Genomic DNA, 6,587 nt, shown 5'->3' with positions numbered 1-6,587 from the left:
CATGCTATTATGCTTATATTTGACTTGGCTATTCAAATAATTATAATAATGAAGTTGTTCGATTATTTTATTAATCATCGTTACTCCATTTACATTCCAGCAGTGCTAGTAATAAAAGAGGTTATGGTTGGCCAGAATGTTTTATCCATTTTTAAAACATTTGAAACTTTATACAAGTGGCTTATGTTACCGTCAATCAGTATAAACGGAAATAAGGCAACTGCCAGCACAAACAATGCTTACACTATCTCTCAAAAACTATTTGTGTTATTTAACTGTTGCAACTTGATTTACTGGTTTATCGATTGTGTGTTGTTGGAGTCAAACGTGGCTTGGACGATGGAAAAATTTCTAAAATTTTATCTGCACACCATGGCCCTCTTATTATTGATTTTGATTTTTGTAACTTTTACATATTACAGAGAACACATAATTTACATTTACAACAAAATGTTCATAATTGAACGAAACTTAGACAAAAAAATTAAAATTATGGACCAATTTTCAATAGTGTCGATCCTGGCACTGTTCTTTTATGCATTATTTTCGTCAGTGTTACTTTGTCGAGCAGTTTATAAAGTAACAACTTACAAGAGGGCACCCATTGATTTAATTTTGTTATTTTCGTATTGGTATGCCGAAATGACACAAATTAGTGTTCTTATAAGATTTGCCCTTGTAATAAACGTGTGTGTAAAATTGTTAACGGCCATGAATTTAGCTATCGTGAATACAAGCCAGTGGTCATCAATTTTACACTATTCGATTCTCCATGAAAAAGTGTCTAATTTGGTGAAACTAAACAACAGTATACATTTAATTCCCCTTGCGGTATTTATCTACTACAATCAGTCAATTATCGTTTATCGAATTTATTACTTATATATTAGTCCATTATCGAAGGGTTTGTATGTCGTGTGGACAATTTCTGCCTGTATTAATGTCATTAGTTTGTCGTGGATTGCTGAAAGGTGTAAAAATCAGGTATGTTTTTAGTTACTAGGTGTAAATGATATTGTAATGTGTAATTTCAGGCGGTTGTAAAAATCAAAAACATATTTTCGGATGTCATGGTTAAACACAGTTGCGACGTAAAAATTAAGAAAGAGGTAAGAATCTACAGGTGCGAATATAATCCTAGAGTTGTTTTATTTCAGATAGTTGCTTTTAATATCCAGTTGCTACAAACCGATTTTAAAATAACAGCGGGAGTTAACGAGCTTGGAGCTTCTTTCGTTTATACGTATTTAGGAACTATAATTACGTACATATTCATTTTGTTGCAGTTTGCTGGATTTTTCATTAAATTATAAGTTTATTACAGTGAGTGCGTGTCAGTGAGTGTAAATTATTGTAAATCACAGTAATTTTGTGTGTTATTTTATGTCAAGTCGTATATTTGCTTCATTAAAATAAATGTGTTTGTAGAGATAAGTGGTACCTGACTTAAAAGTTTGTTGCAAAAGTGTCAAGATTTACTTAGTTGTTCTATGGGAACAACATACTAGAAAATATTTTGTGAATGTTTAGATGCATTGCTTAGAGATCAGATAAGTACACAGGTAAATATTTTTAAAAAATCATGAAATGAATGTAAACAAAGTGTCTTATCTCAATCAGTACTTCAAAATTACTTGAAACTTTGCATCGGCAATGAATTTGCGCTGTGTTGTTATTTTTATTGTCTCGGTGAATTGATGTCGTTTAATATGTAGACTGTCCGTAATGCACCCATAACCGGATGCCTCGCAAAAAGATAAAATTGTGGAATTTTTGTTTACTTAAGCTTAAAGTGACTATAATGACAAAGTATTATATATTTTAGAAACTACCGCATTATTTTTCCAACAAACTGTTACTGTTTTTAGAACTAGGAATTTGTTGCAAACAACTTAAGGTAAATTAAGCTAATTTAAACGCAGTGACCATTTTTTCACAAAATTTTAGGAAATCTGACATGGATATTTTACCTTCGAAATTTTCTAAAAGAAGTGAAATTTTACTTTTGGGATTTTTCAGTTTGTTTTTTTCGATTTCCCAATTTTCCTGTTTCAGTTTTACGTTTTTTCAAATTTTCTCTTCAATTTTTCGATTTTTGAATATTTCGATTTTTTAATATTTCAATTTTGATTTTTCTAAATTCTCGGTCTTTCCATTTTTCAAAAATTAATGGATGGATGTTTTGATTTTCCCATTTCTTAACTTTCGACTGTTTCGATTTTTTAGTTTTTTAGATCTTCAATTCTTCGATGTTTCAGGTTTTCGATTTTTCAATTTTCCTATTTTTGAAGATTTCGATTTTTCGAGTTAACTTTTTCGATTTCTCAATTTTGCAATTTTTTCATTTCTCATTTTTTGGATATATTTCAGTTTTGGGATTTTTCAGTTTTTCTTTCATTTTTCAATTTTTCGAAATTTCAGTTGTGGAATTTTTCAGATTATTTATTATTCAAATTTTCGATTATACCATTTCTGAATTTTTTCAGTTTTGGGATTTTTCAGTTTTTCCATTCTTCAGTTTTTCTTTTATTTTTCAGTTTTTTGATATTTCAGTTTTGTAATTTTTCAATGTTTCGATTCTTCGACTTTTCGATGTGTTGATTTTTTTACTTTTTCGATTTTTAAATTGCAGATTTTTCAATTTTTTGTTTTTTTTTTTTTTAATTTTAGATTTTTCGATTTCTCGATTTTTCATTTCCGTTCTTCGATATTTTAATTTTTCATGTTTTCGAATTTTTCAGACGATTCGATTTCTTAATCTTTCGATTTTTCGACTTCCTAGTTCTAGATTTTCTGTTTTTTCAAATTTTCATTTTTTTAATTTTTCAATTTAAAAATTTTTCTGCTTTTCAATGTTTTGATTTCCCACTTTATCGAGATTTGGATGTTTCAATATTTTGATTGTTCAGTTCCTCGATTTATCAGTTTTTCAATTTTTTAATTTCTCATTTTTTGGATATATTTCAGTTTTGGGATTTTCCAGTTTTTCTTTCATTTTTGAATTTTTCGAAATTTCAGTTGTGAAATTTTTCAGATTATTTATTGTTCAAATTTTCGATTATACAATTTCTGAATTTTTCAGTTTTGGGATTTTTCAGTTTTTCCATTCTTCAGTTTTTGTTTTATTTTTCAGTTTTTTGATATTTCAGTTTTGTAATTTTTCAATGTTTCGATTCTTCGACTTTTCGATGTATTGATTTTTTACTTTTTCGATTTTTAAATTGCAGATTTTTCAATTTTTTAATTTTTCAATTTAAAAACTTTTCTGCTTTTCAATGTTTCGATTTCCCACTTTATCGAGATTTGGATGTTTCAATATTTTGATTGTTCAGTTTCTCAATTTATCAGTTTTTCATTTTTTTAATTTCTCATTTTTTGGATATATTTCAGTTTTGGGAGTTTTCAGCTTTTCTTTCATTTTTCAATTTCTCGAAATTTCAGTTGTGGAATTTTTCAATTTATTATTCAAATTTTCGATTATACAATTTCTGAATTTTTGAGTTTTGGGATTTTTCAGTTTTTCCATTCTTCAGTTTTTCTTTTATTTTTCAGTTTTTTGATATTTCAGTTTTGTAATTTTTCAATAATTCGATTCTTCGACTTTTCGCTGTGTTGATTTTTTTTACTTTTTCGATTTTTAAATTGCAGATTTTTCTATTTTTGATTTGTTTTTAAATTTTAGATTTTTCGATTTCTCGATTTTTCGTTTCGGTTCTTCGATATTTTAATTTTTCATGATTTCGAATTTTTCAGATGATTCGATTTCTTAATCTTTCGGTTTTTCGGCTTCCTAGTTCTAGATTTTCTGCTTTTTAAAATTCTCAATTTTTTAATTTTTCAATTTAAAAACTTTTCTGCCTTTCAATGTTTTGATTTCCCACTTTATCGAGATTTGGATGTTTCAATATTTTGATTGTTCAGTTTCTCGATTTATCAGTTTTTCAATTTTTTATTTCTCATTTTTTGGATATATTTCAGTTTTGGGATTTTTCAGCTTTTCTTTCATTTTTCAATTTTTCGAAATTTCAGTTGTGGAATTTTTCAGATTATTTATTATTCAAATTTTCGATTATACAATTTCGGAATTTTTCAGTTTTGGAATTTTTCAGTTTTCCATTCTTCAGTTTTTCTTTCATTTATAGCTTTTTGATATTTCAGCTTTGTAATTTTCAATGTTTCGATTCTTCAACTTTTCGATGTGTTGATTTTCTTACTTTTTCGATTTTTGAATTGCAGATTTTTCAATTTTTTTATTTTTGTTTTAATTTTAGATTTTTCAATTTCTCGATTTTTCATTTCCGTTTTTCGATACTTTAATTTTTCATGTTTTCGAATTTTTCAGACAATTCGATTTCTTAATCTTTCGATTTTTCGACTTCCTAGTTCTAGATTTTCTGTTTTTTCAAATTTTCAATTTTTTAATTTTTCAATTTAAAAATTTTTCTGCTTTTCAATGTTTTGATTTCCAACTTTATCGAGATTTGGATGTTACAATAACTTGTTTGTTCAGTTTCTCGATTTATCAGTTTTTCAATTTATAAGTTTTCGATTTCTTGTTTTTGCCACTTTAGAATTCTCAATTTTTCTAAATTTTACTTTCGAGATTTTCAGTTTCTTTAATTGCAATTTTTGGATTTTATAATTTTTCAATTTTTCAATTTTTCGATTTTCAGTTTTTCGATTTCTCAATTCTCCTATGTTTCAGTTTTACGTTTTTTCAATTTTTCTCTTCAGTTTTTCCATTTTTCAATAATTAATCAATGGATGTTTTGATTTTCCCATTTCTTGATTTTCGACTGTTTAGATCAGGTTTTCAATTTTTCAATTTTTCTATTTTTGAAGATTTCGATTTTTCGACTTAACTTTTTCGATTTCTTAATTTTTCAATTTTTTAATTTCTCATTTTTTGGATATATTTCAGTTTTGGGATTATTCAGTTTTTCTTTCATTTTTCAATTTTTCGAAATTTCAGTTGTGGAATTTTTCAGACTATTTATTATTCAAATTTTCGATTATACAATTTCCGAATTTTTCAGTTTTGGGATTTTTCAGTTTTTCCATTCTTTAGTTTTTCTTTTATTTTTCAGTTTTTCGATATTTCAATGTTGTAATTTTTCAATGCTTTGATTCTTCGACTTTTCGATGTGTTGATTTTTTTACTTCTTCGATTTTTAAATTGCAGATTTTTCAATTTTTTAAATTGTTTTTAAATTTTAGATTTTTCGATTTCTCCATTTTTCATTTCAGTTCTTCGATACTTTAATTTTTCATGTTTTCGAATTTTTCAGATGATTCGATTTCTCAATCTTTCGATTTTTCGACTTATTAGTTCTAGATTTTCTGTTTTTTCAAATTTTCAATTTTTTAATTGTTCAATTTTTGAAGATTTGGATTTTTTGACTTAACTTTTTTGATTTCTCAATTTTTCAATTTTTTCATTTCTCATTTTTTGGATATAGATATTTCAGTTTTGGGATTTTTCAGTTTTCCTTTCATTTTTCAATTTTTCGAAATTTCAGTTGTGAAATTTTTCAGATTATTTATTGTTCAAATTTTCGATTATACAATTTCTGAATTTTTCAGTTTTGGGATTTTTCAGTTTTTCCATTCTTCAGTTTTTGTTTTATTTTTCAGTTTTTTGATATTTCAGTTTTGTAATTTTTCAATGTTTCGATTCTTCGACTTTTCGATGTGTTGATTTTTTTACTTTTTGGATTTTAAAATTGCAGATTTTTCAATTTTTTGATTTTTTTTTAAATTTTGGATTTTTCGATTTCTCGATTTTTCATTTCAGTTCTTCGATATTTTAATTTTTCATGTTTTCGAATTTTTCAGATGATTCGATTTCTTAATCTTTCGATTTTTCGACTTCCCAGTTTTAGATTTTCTGTTTTTTAAAATTTTCGATTTTTCAAATTTTCATTTTAAAAATGTTTCTACTTTTCAATGTTTTGATTTCCCGCTTTATCAAGATTTGGATGTTTCGAAATTTTTATTGTTCAGTTTCTCGATTTATCAGTTTTTCAATTTATAAGTTTTCGATTTTTTATTTTTGCCACTTTGGAATACTCAATTTTTCTAAATTTTACTTTTGGGATTTTCGGTTTCTTTATTTGCAATTTTTGGGTTTTATAATTTTTCCATTTTTCAATTTTTCGATTTCCAGTTTTTCGATTTCTCAATTTTCTTCTGTTTCATTTTACGTTTTTTCAATTTTTCTCTTCAATTTTTTCATTTTTAAATATTTCGATTTTTTAATTTTTCAATTTTTGATTTTTCTAAATTCTCAGTTTTTCCATTTTTCAATAATTAATCGATGGATGTTTTGATTTTCCCATTTTTTGACTTTCGACTGTTTCGATCTATCAGGTTTTCAATTTTTCAATTTTTCTATTTTTGAAGATTTCGATTTTTCGACTTAACTTTTTAGATTTCTCAATTTTTTGAATTTTTTCATTTCTCATTTTTTGAATATATTTCAGTTTTGGGATTTTTCGGTTTTTCATTCATTTTTCAATTTTTCGAAATATCAGTTGTGGAATTTTTCAGATTATTAATTATTCAAATTTTCGATTACCTATACAATT

General features: G+C 25.7%; 1 long non-coding RNA gene across 1 annotated transcript; it reads left to right on the top strand.

Moving 5' to 3' along the window:
• The first annotated feature begins 901 nt into the window (after positions 1-901).
• On the top strand, positions 902-1,336 carry LOC135127056 (uncharacterized). The gene is made up of 3 exons (XR_010280169.1): positions 902-984; positions 1,035-1,109; positions 1,158-1,336. It is a non-coding gene; the product is annotated as an uncharacterized LOC135127056 (long non-coding RNA).
• The last annotated feature ends 5,251 nt before the right edge of the window (positions 1,337-6,587 follow it).

The sequence above is a fragment of the Zophobas morio genome, unplaced genomic scaffold (assembly GCF_036711695.1).
Source record: "Zophobas morio isolate AGI-343-1 ecotype UQ-CSIRO unplaced genomic scaffold, CSIRO_AGI_Zmor_V1 ptg000011l, whole genome shotgun sequence".
Taxonomy (NCBI): Eukaryota; Metazoa; Arthropoda; class Insecta; order Coleoptera; family Tenebrionidae; genus Zophobas; species Zophobas morio.
Note: the sequence above shows the minus strand (reverse complement) of the source record. Positions and strands in the feature narration are given on the sequence as shown.